The 17255-nt window shown below is 44.0% G+C and overlaps 1 protein-coding gene across 1 annotated transcript in view; it reads right to left on the minus strand.

Moving 5' to 3' along the window:
* RGS22 (regulator of G protein signaling 22) overlaps positions 1-17255 on the minus strand; it is a 1820811-nt gene that overhangs the window by 807514 nt on the left and 996042 nt on the right. The gene's annotated exons all lie outside the window — the stretch shown is intronic.

A 17255-nucleotide genomic window follows, 5' to 3' on the forward strand; every position in this document is an offset into this window, starting at 1 on the left:
TTAAAAAAACACATCTCTGACTTTAACTATTTCCTGTTTGTTTAATCGACTGTCTTTTCGGTTAGAGCTGAACAATCAATTGCAAATGGGTTCCTTTGTTAGCTCTACATTACCTTTACCTTGCAAGCAGCACCTGCAAAATTCTCTGACATCTACCGGAAGGATGCGTTTTTTTTAACCAAGCAAAGCCTGTTTTGTCTACACTCTTTTTAGTTTTTTTAATTTCAAATCATTTTTATTTTTCATAACAAAGAAAAAGTACAAGACAATACAATAAGGAGCAAAGAAGTATCAAAGATACGACAAATGATTCTCCAAGTGTAAAGACCTGATAATGCTAGAAAAATGGTACGTGAATCATTGACACAGTAATGTAGCAGACAAACCTAAATAAAGAAAAAGAGACATCAAAAAGTGCAGTGGTCATACAATTACATACATATGAAAATACATTCGCAGTTGCATAGCCATCAAGTAACACGCATAGGATCACCTCTTGAAGGTTTGCTGACTAGAACAGTCTGGCCTGAGAATTACTCACCAGTCTAAGGGGGGGTCAAACGAGAAGGAGGAAGCGTCCAGGGCCCTCCAGAGTTTTTTATGGGAGATTCGCCCTGGGGGAGAGTGCAATGCAGGGTTGTCGGCACCTCGTAGGAAAGACAACCATTCTTGCCACATTTTGAAAGATACCTCAGAAGCATTTTTCCACTTACAAAGTACAACCTTGCATGCCAAGGTTAGAAGGAGATCAAGAAGTTGACGGTCAACAGCATGTGCCAAGTGCGGTTCCTGTATCCCCAGTAGAACATACACAAATTCTCTCGGCGGTTTGAAACCAAAAATGTTGTGCTCAATGCAGTCAAATACTCTGTTCCAGTATCCCTTCAGTAAAGGACAATCAAATAACATGTGTGCCAAGTCTCCCACCCCTGCCTCACAATTCCAACATGTTGGGGAGTCTCTTAACTTGATTTTATAGAGTTTCTCAGGTGTCCAATATGTTCTGTTAATTAACATGAATTTAGTCTGTGATAATATAGGGGAGTGTGTATTATGTCCCAGTCGAAGGTCATACCCTTGGTGTTTGACTCTGTTTCCCATTTCTTCTCATTTTTCCTGCTCACTTTCTGAGGGAAGGGAAGGAGCATTTTGTAGATCTTCGAAACGAAATGCCCTGATTTATTGATGCGTGGTACAAAGCTCCATAGCCATGGCTCAGAGGGGGTCAAGGAGTGCGCAGAGAGGAGAGTTTTTAATTTAAAAAAATCATAGAAGTCTAATGGCGTGACGGTATGAGTGGCTTGTAGGGACGAGAACGGTAGAGGATCAGTGCCCTTGAAGAAATCACTTGCCAGGTTAATACCTTTCGCGGACCAATGATCCCACTGGAGCGGTGTTCCGTTGATTTTTAATAAGGGGTTATACCAGAGAGCTATGGAAGTGGACTTTTTGATCTTTAGGCCCTTGTGGTTTGTTTGGTCGAGCTTCAGGAGAGCCCTTCTTGTGTTCAGAAGAATATATTTAGAGTGGGGAATATGTGTAAGGTGCATGGTGAGTAGGGCCGTGAGTGGGATGTTGCCCAATATAGCTTTTTCAATGTCAATCCATAGCGGGGAATAGTCTGATTCTTTGGTTAGCCACAGAGTTCCCTGTTTACACAGGAAAGCAGTTTGGTAGTGTCTGAAGTTCGGGAGGCCCAGGCCGCCTTTTTCTTTAGCTAACTGTAGCTTTTTCATTGATATCCTTGGTTTCCTCCCTTGCCACAGAAACGTACCAAACAGCTTCTCTACCTTGTGAATGAAATCATCGGAAAAAGTCATTGGCAGCATACTCGCTATGTAATTAACTAAAGGTGTTACCATCATCTTCAGGGTTTCAGCCCTACCCCACCAGGATAAGTATTTAGGTGACCAACCATCTAGTAGCTTGTTTATTTTGTTCAGAAAGATGTTCTCATTAGTTCGTATTGTAGAGATTAGGTCGCTATCAAAATCTAACCCCAGGTATTTAAAGCAGCCTGGCTGCCATGTTAGGCCCGAGTCACCCATAATGGCTTTATTCACTAAGTTATTGAGTGATTTGACTTCTGTCTTGTCTTTGTTTAATTTATAGCCGGAAACTTTTGAAAATTCGTGAATCGTTGTGAGTAGGGCTGGTATAGCTTCGTTCGCTTTCCCTGATATTACCAATACATCATCTGCATATGCTGTTAATTTTATGACACAGTCGTTGAAGGAGATACCTGGTATATTTTTGTTTTGTCTAATTTGGTAAAGAAATGGCTCGATAGCCAGCACGAATAGTGACGGGGAAAGGGGGCATCCTTGCCTCGTGCCTTGGTGTAGTTGAAAAGGTGACAAGAGTGACCCACCTGCCCTGGCCCTCGCTATTGGGCAGAAGTAAAGAGACATGATCATCTTTATGATTGAGGAGCCCAGGTTAAATTTACGGAGCACGGCCTCCAAGTACCTCCAGTCTAACCTTATCGAATGCTTTTTCAGCATCTAATGTTATTGCTGCAGCGGGCGTGGATAGGAGTTTGGCTTCCTCTAACACATGCGCAAGAGTCCTGGTGTTATAACTGGACAACCTCTTTTTCATGAATCCCGCTTGTGAAGGATGTATACGTTTTGGTAATATTTTCTGGAGGCGTGCCGCTAGGATGGAGGCAAAGAGCTTACTGTCAAGTTTTATAAGGGAAATCGGTCTATAGTTCTTTGTTAGTGTGGGATCTTTCCCCTCTTTCGGAATGACCGCGATAGTGGCTTCTGAAAGAGTGCCCTTAGCTTCACCGTCACTTATTTCTTCGAACATGTTGAGCAGTGGTTGTGTGATTGCCGTGGAAAAACATTTGTAGAATTTCGCGGAGAAGCCATCCGGACCGGGGGCTTTACCACATTTTAGGGATTTAATGGCAGTCTGGACTTCCAGTAACGAGACCGGGCTGTTTATGTCCGCTTGCTCTTCTATGGAAAGGGAAGGTAGATTGCAATTACTCAAGTACTCATTTATCTTTTGATTTTCCACCTCTACGTTCTTGGCGTAGGGTTTCTCATAGAATTCTTTAAACAGGTCTCTTATTTTGGTTGGGTCGGAATGGGCAACACCCAGGTGGTCAACTATGGAATTTATCGTGTTTTTCTGTAGTTTAAATTCGAGGTACGCTGCCAGACTTTTACCAGCCTTGTTTGATTCACACAGTTTGAACCTTTTCCTCCTATCCAGCCAGACCCCGGCCCTTTCACTTACAATTTTATTATATTCGTATTTTTTATTGGCTAACTTATTTAGTGACTCAGCTTTCCTGTCTTGTAAGTGTTTAGCTTCTAGCATTGATATTTCTTTTTCTAGCTCTTCTAATTTCCTATTATGATTCTTGTTCATGGCAGATTTAATCTTAATGATTACCCCTCTTATAGTGCTTTTTAGTGCTTCCCACCTAGTTAAATCAGAGGTATCACCCCTGGTATTGTGGGCCAGATATTCTTTGATAGCAGTTTCAATGGTTACCCGGTGTTGTTCGTGTTCAAGTACCTCTTCGTTGAGCCGCCATACTGACTGTCGGGTGGATGGCTTTATGTCAGAGATGGTGAGTGTGATGCAGGAGTGGTCGGACACGAGCCTTGGTTCTATTGAGGTCTCTATAATTCTGGGTAAGGCGTTCTGTGTGATAAATTAATAATCAATCCGTGAGAATGAGTCGTGGGGCGAGGAGTAGCATGAGTAATCTCTACCGTCCGGGTGTTGCAGGCGCCAAGAGTCTACAAGGTGGAATTGTTCACAAAGGTTCCTGAAGGCTCTATGAGACCTATTGCTACGAAAGGTACATCGAGAGTCTCTGTCCAGGGTCGGGTCCACTGGAAGATTAAAGTCTCCTGCAAGAATGTGGACTGCCAAGTCCGGAATCTTTTCAATTTGTTTCGTGAGGTCCGACCAAAACTTCAGGTCGCATGAGTTTGGGGCGTAGACGTTTGTGATGTAGAATTCCGTTCCATCTTTTAGGAGTTTGGTTGTAACAAATCTCCCTTTGGTATCAGTCGTAGATGAGAGGAGATCAATGTTAGCTTTTTTGGAAATCAGAGTTGCTACCCAGTTCTTTTTCCCCACCGGATCTGAGCCCGTGACATCCCTGAAGAATTTGTTTCTAAGTGTATAGAGCTACTTAGCCTCCAGTTTTGTTTCTTGAAGCGGAGCGATGTCTGCCTTCTGTCTACGCAGATAGTCTAAGACCTTTTGACGTTTTACTGGATTGTTAAGGCCTTTGACATTGAGGGAAAGCACCTTCAGCTTCCCAACCTGAGTAACCCCCATAGGTGTACTAACAATTGGCATTGGTGTAATCATGTTTAGGGTGATGAACTGTTAGGTTTCCATTGATGGAGGACAAGACCCTGTGTGTATTATTTGCCTTCCTGAGTAATGTACCAGCTATTATTAGGGAACCATTAAGGGTCAGCACTATAATGTTAACTTCCCCAGATTTAGTGGGCACTGAAGCAGGGCCTATACAGTTGTAAATAGGGCATTCAGAGAAATGAGTTCAATCAGACAACCCTTTCTTGTATCAGAGTGTTGAGAGTGCGCATAGACTGACGGCGAGATGCAACCACTAAGAAAAAGTAGGACATTAATGAAAAGAAAATGATGAAACACCCCACATATATCCCCACCCAAACCCCCCCACCCTCCCCTCCCAAAAAATATGCAGTAGGCATGGTGACTTGAGAAAAATAACAACAGCATTAACCTCCCATGGGTCATAATGCACTTTGCAAATGTTGGAACTGGATCACTGTGCGGGTCACAACAAATTATATGAATAGGTCTAACCGTAACTGTGAGCTTACTACAACTGAGAATCCGGACAGTGATCATACCAGATCTAAACTAGTAACAGGTTAACATAATACAGCAGAAGCATACCATAGACTGTAGATAATAGTACAGTTGGTGCTCTCCTGATAAATCTGTATACAATATGGCTTAGTTGACGTGCCAGTGCCCATGACAACAACACTTATGAGCCTAACTTGGAAACATCAGTAATTATCCTCTCCACCTCTTCGCCTGTGTTAAGTCCATTACCTTAAAGTCAAGGTTTGTGGAGCATAGGACTCATGCTACTATTCTGTGAGGTCATGACTACATACTTTGTGCCCTGAGCTAAGGCGTTATCAAGAACCTGGGAGCACTTAATTCAGATTATGATAGACACCTTCATATTCTATATATACTGGGCGGCGACAACCAGTTTTGACATCCATACATTGGGACTGCCGAACTATAGGCACAGGTATTGTCAAAAATGTGGGTACAGAACGCATAGTAAGGCAAAGGATACTCAATGTAGATCAGGAACTGAAGCAGAGGCAGAGGCAGACGCAGAGGCAGAAGCAGTCGTAGAAGCAGTTGTCGAAGCTGTGGCTGAAGCAGAGGATGAAGATGAGGCCGGGGTATTCCCATCGACCGGTCCGTTAGTGTCCATGTCCTGGATGTCTTGAGTTCCCAGCAGCCTTTTAAGCTTTAGTGGATCCGTGAATATCTGCGTCGTTCCATGTAATGTCACTTTGTACTTGGAAGGGCCGACGAATCCATATTGGTAACCTTTTGATTGGAGCTGTGGACGGAGAGCCAGGAACGCCTTCCGTACTTCGACTGTTTCCTCGCTATAATCCTGTGAGATATAGACTTTCGTATTTCTCCATAGGATGTGGTTGCACTTCCGAATGAATGCCAGGATCAGTTCCACATGTTGGTATCTCAATGGTTTACAGACGATAGGCCTGGGACCTTTCTGTTTTTTTGTTATCCTGCCTGGAACACGATGGGCTCTATCGAACTCAAGCGGCTGATGGAAGGTGATATTGGTGGCCTGTGTAAACCACGCTTCCAAGAACTGCACGCAGGAGCTATGGGACTCTTCAGATCCCTCTGGAATTCCAAAAATGCGGAGGTTGCCCCTCCGATTCCTGTCCTCCAACTCAGACAGTCTCTTTGTGGTTTGATCTGAGGCTATGGATAAGCGTTTGAGAACCTTGCATGTTGCGGTTTGAGCATCCTCCACTCGACTAATCCTTGACTCAGCTTCTGCAAGCCTTATATTCGTGTCCCTTATGTCCTGTCTGATGGCAACGACCTCGTCTCTGGTTGACTTTGCTAGGTCTCTTACTTCGTCCAATCTGCTCAGTATAAGATCGATGGCATCACCTTTTTCCTGTCTGCCTTTAAGTGGACTTGATTGCTCAGCCTTGAGTCTCTTGAGACTCTTCGTGTGTTCCTTATCCCCCATTGTCGTGGGTTCCTAGTGTATAGGAGCGACAGTACTTTGCCAGACGTGTATGACTGGAAATGGAGTCAGCCAATAAATAGGTAGCACAACCAGGTGTAGCTCCACATGAAATGTATACCCGCTCTGTAGAACAGGAGCGGCACTGTGTATTCACTTTGCCGCCATTTTAGGCATCAGACCAGCGCGTGAGCATCCATTGCTTCATTGGGGTTGCATAGTGCCGCATCCGGTGTTAGCGCCTTAGTTTGTGGCTATGTGCGTAACTGTCAGTCGTAATGAGGCTTCAGAGAGTGCTCATATTGCTGCAGCCGGTTCCAACCTGTCTCGCTGCACCGATTACTGCCCCTCACTGTGTGATCAGAACCACTTGTATCTACAGACTGTTGGTTGTATTAATGTGGCTGCAGTCGGTTTGCAGTCGTGAAGCTTGAGTTTGCTGTGTATCCCGCAACCATCCCGTATTACCGGGTGTCATAGAGGCTGAAGCCGATGAATAAACTGCATTTCAATGCTCCGTGATCGGTCTTGCTATATGGACAGTGCGCCCGCCATTTTGAATGAGTATGCCAGCCCGAAATATGGTTAGTGCTAAGCTTGTCGCTTGTAGACTCCCTGCAGTAGTCAGCTTGTGTATGCTTCGCATCTAGCCCACTGTATCACATGAAATTGCGATTCTCCTATTATCATGCCTAGAGAATCTAGATTTCATTAAAGACACGGAGGCTCACATTATGCAATGACTTTTAATTGCAGATCCAAGCCAGTCGCATCACAATATAAAGGTTCCAATAAGAACACTGAGATAAAGTAAGACATTACACATAGCAATCATCAGCCTCTTTTAAATTTGGCGAAAGTAGATCCAGTAGATTCCAGAAGATTCGAAGTGAATGGAAGCAAAATTGAAGAAGAAGAAGACAGTTAAACGACCTCCTGATGATGACACGTCAAAAGTAGATTAAGTAGAAGGGTTATCTGAAAGAAAGAGGACAATAAAATTGTATCCTAAAAACAAAGGAATCAGACTCATATCCAGATGAACAACTGAACAATAAATAATAAACATTTTGAAATACATAACATCAAAATGATAAATAACATCATGTTAAGTTATACCCAATACCATGGGAAGGGTTGGGTGGGATAATGTGAGCCTCCGTGTCTTTAATGAAATCTAGATTCTCTAGGCATGATAATAGGAGAATCGCAATTTCATTACAAGAACGGAGGCTACATTCATTATGCATGTTGGTAGCCCTGTAAAATTACATTAGACATGTGTTCAATTGGTTTACAATGTCTTGCGAAGGTACTTGCATTAGACCAATCAGCAGCTTTAAGGATATCATCCAACTTACCTCCGGACCAAAGAGACTTACTTGCCATGGCACCTCTAAGAGAATGAGCTTGAAATTTGGAAATATCAATACCAGCTAAAGACATAGCAGACTTAACCGATCTGGCAATAGAAGTGAAGGAAATAGCCTTATAAGGCTTAACGAAGGAAATGAGAAGTTGATTCTCATTAAGCGGTCGAAGATTAGACATTGTCATATCATACGCTTTCATACATTTGACTACACAAAGGTTCGGAGAAGGATCGAAACGAGGATAGAAGATTGAAACAGACATGGTCTTGGTTCTTCTATAGACCTCAAATTTAACTCCAAATAAATTATATGACCTATTAGAAATCTCCAGAGCTTTAACATCCGAAACTCTACGACAGGAGATAAGGCAAAGAAGAGTTGCGAGTTTAAAAGAAAGAAACTTTCTGCTTAAAAATGAATTATCTGGCCAGGAAGTGAAGAGATCTAGAATCAAATTCACATCACAGAGAGTATCATATTTCGGCCTTGGGGGTCTCTTTAGATGAATGCTCTTCATTACCCTACAAACAATCACATTTTTAACGATTGACTTGCCATTAATGAGGACATGACCAGCAGAGATCGCCGATCTATAACAGTTGATTGATCTATAACTCAAACCCTTGTCGAAGAGTTCAGCGAGGAAATTCACAATATCAACGATAGGTGCTTGAGTGGGATCCAAATCCCTCTCCATGCACCAACGAAGCCAGCATTTCCAGATATTGTTGTATCTGTAGTGAGTTCCCGGTGCCCATGACTCTCAGAGGAGAGTAGAAGCTGATGACGAAAGTCCTGAGACTTCGTTAGATCGCCTGACACTTTCCAGGCAAGAAGGTTCAAACTCCCTGATAGTGTCATTAGGTGAGGATCTCCGTTTACATCCGTAAGGAGATCTTTCAGGCAAGGAATGAGAAATGGAATTTCGAAGGTCAGTTCCAGAACAGTGGGGAACCACGCCTGTGATGGCCAGAAGGGAGTTATTAGGACTAGAGAGCATTGGTCCTGCCTCACTTTCTGCAAGACTCTCTGGATCATTGCGAATGGGGGAAAGGCATAAGCATTGATCCCTCACCAGGGTTGAAGAAATGCTTTCACTGCCTGTGCGCCAGGATCCGGCATCTAGCTGAAGTAACGCTCTAGTTGAGAGGTGAGACGGGTTGCAAATAGGTCTATTTCGAATGGACCCCAATAAAAATTTAGTGAGTTCAAGACAGCAACGTTCAGTTTCCAATCGCTGTAGTCCGAAAAGAATCTGGAATTCCAATCCGCAGAAACGTTCGACTTCCCTGGGTAGTATTCTGCTCTGAGGGCAATTTTCTGTTCTAAACAGAACATCCAGAGTTTCCTTGCTAGGTTCGAAAGGTCGGCAGACTTCGTACCTCCTAACCGATTGATGTAGGCCACTGCCGAAACATTGTCCATTTTCAGAACAACCGATCTCCCTTGAATTGAGTGTTTGAAACTCATAAGGGCGTATAGGCTAGCAGTAAGCTCTAGGAAATTGATGTGGTGAGATGACTCCTCCTGAGACCAAACACCACCTGTATTCTTGTCTAGGAAACAAGCACACCAACCATGAAGGGAATCGTCTGATTCCAGCACAAAGTCCGGTTCTGACCCGAAAATTGATTTCCCATTCCAAGCTTGCAGGTTTTCTACCCACCAGTTCAGTTCTGGCCTCCAAATCTAGGGTGATTCAATCTTTGTACCAAAGACCAGACCTCAACGCCCTTCCTTTTATCTGAAGGAGGTAAAAGGAGAAGACACTTGGAAGTGTTTAGAGTGAAACCCAAAAACTCCAGAGATTTGGAGGGGGTAAGAATAGACTTCTCTTTGTTGACAATGAAGCCTAGACTTTCCAACAGATTCATAACCGTTTCCAGGTCTATACGAATCTGAGTCAGGTCTTGTGACATTATCAAAATGTCGTTGAGGTAAATAATAAGCCGAACGCCTCGTTCTCATAAGAAGGAAGCTACTGCTCTCATTACCTTGGTAAAAGACCAAGGGGCGGACGAAAGCCCGAAGGGGTGAGCCTTGAACTGATAAAGATGATTTTTCCAGAGAAATTGTAGGTAAGGTTGATGTATTTCCGCCATCGGGATGGTGAAATAGGCGTCCTTCAAATCTAGTTTTACTAACCAGTCGTCTTTTTGAAGAAGGTCTCTTAGGAGATGTATTCCTTCCATTTTGAAGTGCCTGTAAACGAGAAATTTGTTCAGGCCCTTTAAATTTATAACCGGTCTCCAACCCTTTCCTTTTTTCTCCACAAGGAACAAAGAGCTTACGAAGGTTAGAGAATCCAAAGGAACTTCTATTATCGCTCCTTTCTCGAGCATAGAGGATATCTCTTCCTCTACTATTTTCTCCTTCTCTACTGAGATGGGAATATCCCTCGGGAATGAGGTTTGAAACGGAGTTTGAACAAAATCTATCATAAAGCCTAGTACTGTGGACAGTACCCACGGATCTTGAGTTATTTCCTCCCATTTTTTTTAAAACAGTTTCAGTCTGCCTCCCACTTTTGGAGGGGTAGAAGGAGAAAGTAAATGAAGGGAACTTACTTGGAGGGTTTGATGAGAAAGATGATCGAGCTCTTCCACCTCTTACTCGATTTCCTCTTCCACGGTTGGAGGTGTTGTAGTAATTATTCTGATATGAGCCTCTTCCGAAGGGGCGTGATCTCTGGTAGGGCCTTTGGTTATAGCGGCCGGAAGGAAGGCCCCTTCCGCCCCTTCCGGCCCTTCCAAAAACATTATTGCTGAATACTCTCTTTATATTCTTTTGGGCATTATCAAGAGCAGTAAAAGTTGAGACGTACTTTCCTAAAGATCTTATAAGTTCTTCACCAAAGAGCAGGTCTTTTGGATTCGAGGAAGGTTCCTTCTCAGCCATATCTGTGAGTTTAGGGTCTAGTTTAAAAAGGATGAACCTACGCCTTTCAGCGTTAATGCTAGTATTAGCATTACCTAGGAGAATGAGGGCTCTTTGACTCCAACCTCTTATTAGATCTGTATTAAGCTGGGTACCTTTAAGGTAACATTCCTCAGCGGAGTCAAGAATTCTGCTCAATGGACCAAGTACGTCCAATGGGCGATCTTGGCAACCCTTAAAGGCTTTTTCGAGACCTTTCCTAGGGTCGCGCCCAAGTCTAAAAAGGTACTTAATTAATTTGGGGTCCTTATTAAGGGTGTAACAAGCTTTCTCATCGATTGAGGGACTTGAACACTCAGCCCTTAGAATATTCCTTGTCCCTCTTTCAAGAGGGAATCAAATCCATTTTTTAATAAATTTAGAGACATGATCCTGGGGAGACCATTGTGAGGAAAGGGATGTTTTAGATTTAGGGGGGAGAACATCTCCTCCCCCAGGGGGTTTAGAATACTATCTTTGGAAGTAGAAGGGGTTTCATCCTCCTCTTCAAAAATTCCTACGTCCTCATCATCTAAATCCAGAACGTATTCGTCTGGGTCTATATCCTCATCCTCATCTGAACCCTCATGGTAATCCTGAGCACTTTGAAGCAATGAGCCGCTAGGGGCATCCAAGGTATTTGGGCCGTAAGAGGCACCCGAATGAAGTGTGTCATAAAAGACATCTCTATTATTTGAGGTGCGAAGACCATCCAAAAATTTGTGGTGCTAAGACCACCAATAATATCAGAGGTGCTAGGACCTCCCGTGCTCACATGTGTCTCGGTAGCAGTGTGGTTGCTTTTCCTTGTACGTTTAGCTCCAACTTTATCATGAATAAAAACAGCAGACACATCTTCTTGAGAAGGAAGTGGTCTCTTATAAGGAGCAAACTGAGCAAAGGTCTCCCTAAAACAGGGTTTCATTTCTTTCTGGATCATAATGCGAAAATCCTCCTTATTAAAATTAGGGAGTGTAGCATTGTTTATATCTGAATCTGAGTCAGAAACATTTTCCATATTGCCCTTCTTTCTTCTTTTTTTTTTTTTTTTAGGTAAAAGAAATGGTAAAAAGCTATTCACCCTAAGTATTCTCTCACTTTAAAAATATGTTAGTATAAGTGATAGTTTTCCCCTCAAGGGCAAATTATAAGGGGCTGAATATAATATGCCTATGGTTAAGGGGCCCTTTTGCTATTGGCCAAAACCAGATTTTAGAATTAATTGTACATTAATTTGGTAATTCTTATAAATAATGTATATAGTGCCCGCTCGCTAAATTATAGTGTATGATGTTCAACTGTCAGAGAGTGAGGAAAGCTTCTAGTCGAGACGTGCATGAAGCGTGGCTCTCGCCAAGGAACTTTTCTCTAATGCGTGACATATCATTTCCTTGAGGACGGAGACTGCGGACCAAATGGGGGAGAGGTTCAAGTAACTCGGAACAACGCTTGTCTTTTGAATACTTGTTCAAAGATGGAAGGTGAGCGTGGGATCACTCGGTGGGAGCGCGAGAAGGGTAGTGCTTGTCCTAAGCAGGCAAAAGCGTTACAAAACCGATAGATTAAGAGCGGAGTTTCAGGCTGAAACAGGGTGAGTAGACCAACGCTGGTTTAATCTACATAAACACCAGTTCGTTGTGAGAGCTGACGGTATGAGGAATACAGAGTTTGATATCTATACATTATTCAAACAAGGTTTTGGACAGAAAAAAAGGCAAACAACAGCGGGATGTACAATAAAATAAGGAAAGTAAAGTAAACTACCTGGGCTAAGGCATACTGAACGAAACCACTGAGCAAATGCACATTATTAAACAACAACCTGGTAAATAAAGGTTATCCAAACAGAGGGAGGGGATGATCTCCATAAATTGCAGATCATGAAGGAGGGGGGGGGGAGGGAGGGGATAAAGCCACCCTTCACATAAACCCCAATATAAATCCAAATTGTTACCAAAAACACAATATTAGAGAAAGTAGGTTTAGAGAAGATAATGAGCTACTTATCTGCTTGGAGCCGCATTTAAAAGAGGCTGATGATTGCTATGTGTAATGTCTTACTTTATCTCAGTGTTCTTATTGGAACCTTTATATTGTGATGCGACTGGCTTGGATCTGCAATTAAAAGTCATTGCATAATGTAGCCTCCGTTCTTGTAATGAAATCGCATTGCCATTAATTATCAGTCATTTGTTTTCAGGCTGGAAAGAGTTGCGCCCGCCATTTTGTTTTCCGCTCCCCTCGTCCCGGGAGACAATGCATGTAAGCAGCAGTGACAGGCTGTACTCACTGTTTCAGCAATGTGGCGTTGGTGGCGCTCCGTGGGGGTGCATGTCGGTAGTCCCTTCTGTCCTCCGCCGAGGCTGCCGAGCTCGCCGAGCACACCGAAGCCGCCGTCGGATCCGCCGAGTCTCCGCCCCTCTCCTACGCCGATCGCAGTCACGGCGGGGATTTCACATTAGGGCACTCCTAGGGGGACCTCACGGCTGCAGGATCATTCCATGGGTTCCCCTCACCTTCCGATCCTTGCAGTTACTGTCGGAAGTCACTTTAGCCGGTTTTAAGGGGTTCCAGTTCCTTTTTTGGCCGTTCGCAACAGGAGGAGATATGCGCTAGGCTGCCATCTTCCTGGGCGTCCAAACCACGCCCCCGTTTTGTCTACACTCTTGACTGCCTAACTACATAATAAAATATTGTTCTCTTATTTGTACTAAATCAAAAAATGTAATCCAGTTTTCCACTAGGGGTCTGATTATGAATATTGGGAGCAGATGCCCCAGAGCCAGAATAAATGAATCTGACCATTAATTCCTTCCTTGTACTGTTAATAGGGGTGGAGCTGGCATAGCGGGTCTACTCTGAGGTCCACGGAGTTAGGAACAAACCCCGTGGAACTCCGCTCCTCCACCCGCCTCCACCCCCTCGATTAAGAATTAATTAGACATTAATTAAAAGTAAAACAAAAACCACTTACCTGTACTGCAGTGCCCCTAGGCTGCCCTCCTCCTCGCAGTCTCTGGGTGATCACTGCAAAAACTGTGCATTCCCGAGCACTTCTTGCAAGAAATGCGTGCGAGCGCGCACATCCGCAGATTTCGCAATGATCACCAAGAGACGGTGAGGAAGAGGAGGAGGGCAGCACAGGGAAGCTGCAGTACAGGTAAGTGGTTTTTGTTTTAATTAATGTTTAATTAATTGTTAATAGGTGGAGGCAGGGGCTAGCCAATGCTGCTCCGCTGTGGAGTGTGCGGAGATTTGCCTTCTCTGCGCTCTCCGCGGAACGCAGAGTAGGCAAATCTCCACACACTCTGCGGGCAGGGCGGAGTTCTACGCCTGTGTCTAATATATTACTAAAATATATTATACGAGAATCAAGGCATGAGGGGGCTAGGGGCAGTGGCAAGGAGAGCAGTGCAGATTGTTAGGATATTTAAAAGACAATCCAACATACCATTGAATGCAGCGCAGCAGCCAAAAATGCTGCGCTACGTTGCGAGACAATGAGGGACCAGGAGTGCGCAATATCTACAGAGATTTGGCACTCTCCTTCCCTCCCCGGCACACAATTTTGCTGCAGTGCACCCTGCACACACTGTTGTGCCAGAGTGCACAGGTCTGTGCACGAGTTTAGCATATGTTTTGTACTGGAAGGATTGCCTTCCAGAACAAAATACTATGCCTAGACAAGTTTTGAAATTTTTCCTAATTTGTATGTGTGCTGTACAGTTCACCACACATGCAAAGTCGGAAAAGGAAGGAGAAATAAAAAAAAAATCCTTTTCACGCCTGCTTTCAAAAGATGTTAATTTTTTACGCAAAACTTTCCTCAATTGTTTGGTAGATAGCTTATTGCTAGAAAAAGCATGTATCGTTGAATGGAATTGCCCATGTAATGCACCTTGACGCTAAGTAATGCAAAGCTGGACTTCACGCTACTTTTAAGAAATTTCCGTATCTCGGCGAACCACTACGGACGGGTAGGTCATTGACCTGGAGGAGGCGAGCTACTATACTCTGTCTCATCACCCGAGTGAGCGCCGACGAGGCCCGACTTTCTAACATAAGGGATTGGGGTTAGGAACTCGTACTAGAAGTTCCTCTCAGCGCAAGGACGCATCTACACCTAAAAGGTTAGGTACCACAGGTAAACAGGGCCCTTCCTGTTCCTTTTTCCCTCATTTCACCTTTTTCTCGGAGGCTGGGTTACGCTACGGTGGAGTTCCACGCCTCCACGTAGCACCTGAGAGCCGTGCTGCTGCCCCTCCGCCCACACGGGGTCTGTGATGGCGGAAGGCGTTTGCTGCTCACCGCTGCTGTTTACCCGGTCCTTGCTCTCGCGTACCTAAGCTTCTTGAGTTTGGGGAACGACGGAGAATTCATGAGTGTGTAGACTTCTTCGTTTGTGCTGCTGTTGAGGCTGCTTCAGTGGTTGCGGTGGACAGGCTTCTGACTCCGTTTGCTTTTGATGTTCTGCAGGCTACCTGTAGGTGACACTTTGACAGAGGCTGTGATCGAGGCGGGTGGAGTAAAAACAGGAGCGCCACATCGTGCATGGGCTTGCTGAATTATTATTTTTTTTAAATTTCTGGAGGTGCATGGCCAGCCCGGCTGCTTGAGAAGTGGAAGGATATTTGTACTCTGGCACGTTTGCTAGGAGTGGAGGAACCGAGTTACTCTGGAGTGAGCAGGCAACTGTAAGTCCTGTTAACAATTTTATATCTGCTCTCCTTAAAGGCACTGAGGGGGAAAAATTGTCATTTCTGTAAACTGTGAGAGACTTGTGACTGGCGACAAGTGGTGAGCTTCGTGAATTTTCTGAACATATTTGAACCTCTGAATCTGAAGGGGATTTTTTTTTTTAAAAGGAAAACTTTACGAACATTTGAATCGCGGGCGTCATGGGAAAATTACTAAACGAGCGCACTAAAGCTAAGCAATGCCGACAGCAGGCAAAAGAGGCTGCGGCTAAGCTAACGGATGGAGTCAACTCCAAGGAGGATGACTCGGTGCATTGTCGGAATGTTCAGAGGTGGAGGATCTTTTGACAGAGAATCTTGTTCATTTGAGTAAGGGGGACAAAGCCGATGAGCCTCATTTTGAAGATAAATCCAAGACTCTTGAGCCCCCTCAGCCTCCTCCACCACCCCCGCCGTCTAAACAATTCCCTTTGTTTGTAAAAAACAACTCTTCCTCTCTCACCTAATAACGTGTCCTCTTTAAATTTGGCGATAAATCAGAATCAACATATCACCACAAATGATCTGAGTTTGGCTGTAAGCAACTCTATAAGCTCTGTTCCACTTACTCCATCTGCTGCATCCTCTTCTACATCCGATCTAAGGCAAATAGTAATTGACTCTGCGGATTCTAAAAAAGAAGATTTAGGGAGCATCGCATTACAGCCTCCAGTAATATCTGATAAGGGACCTGTCGGCGCGGTGGCAGATCCCCTTGGCCCTCTGCTAGAGATGGATACGGAGACAGAGGGGGAAATGAAGATGTCCGTGAAGGATATGTTAAATCTAATTTTAGATGAACCGAGAGAAATAAAGAGGTCGCAAAATGTTAAACTGGCCGCAATTCATCAGAGACTGGACAAAATGGACAAAATCGAGGAGCTTGTCTCTACTTTTCCAGCCCGTCTAGTTGAGGCAGAGGAAAGGATCTCTACTTTAGAGGATCAAATGGTCGTGGTGAAGAAAGAGACTAAAGATGTATCAAAAACAACCAGGGCCCTTGAGATCAAATTGGATGATTTGGAGAACTACAACAGAAGATCCAATTTACGTATAGTGGGGGTTCCTGAAGGAATTGAGGGGTCAGACATGCTTTCATGGGTAACCACGTTTCTTCAACAGGGGGTGATACCGGATTATAATGGCGATTTAACTATCACCAGAGCTCATCGGGTTCCTGCTCACCCCTTTTCGAACTCTACTCTTCCGCGAACTATCCTTTTACATTTTGCAGATGTCAGGGTCAAGGACCAAATTCTGTCCAGGGCGATTCAACAGAGACAGTTTCTGGTGAATGCTACAGTGAAATGTCGAATCTTCTCCGATATGTCAGCAGTAGCGGCCAGACGCAGGAAAGAGTTTGTTAAGATTCTTCACCTATTTAAAGCTCATGGGGCCCAAGCTATGATTGCTCAGCAATCAAAACTTTGAGTGCTGTTTAAAGGAAAATTCTATATGCTATCTGATGTGGAGGAAGCACAGAAGTTGCTACATGGAATCCAAAATGGCTAGTTTGGACATAAGACTGAGCTCCTGGAAATTCCCTGGGACTTCCAATATTTTTCATAAATGCCTTTCTTTATTTTATGTCTGATAATGTCTACAAGTGCAGGGGGGGTCGGGCACGGTTTTGGGGCTGAAGGGGTGTAATTCCACGAAACTTCAATGTCAAAGGTGAGGTTCCTGTGGCGAGCGTGGGTAGAGGGAGTTAGAGCTAGGAGGGTGCCACAGGCGGTAGAGGGGGGTGGGTTGGGTAAAAAAGTAAAAAATGAAGTTCTTGGCAAATTTCTTTTCTTTTTGCTGTTTTTTGCTGAAGATAAAAGTGGTCTTTGTGGTGGATTCAGATTAGGGTTTAGATTGTTTAAAGAAGGTATGGAAAGGAAAGAGGGAGAAATAGTATTATTGGATTTAAGTAAATGCTTCAAGTACTGTTAAAATAGGTTT

The sequence above is a fragment of the Lissotriton vulgaris genome, chromosome 4_1, assembly GCF_964263255.1.
Source record: "Lissotriton vulgaris chromosome 4_1, aLisVul1.2, whole genome shotgun sequence".
In the NCBI taxonomy this organism is placed as follows: domain Eukaryota; kingdom Metazoa; phylum Chordata; class Amphibia; order Caudata; family Salamandridae; genus Lissotriton; species Lissotriton vulgaris.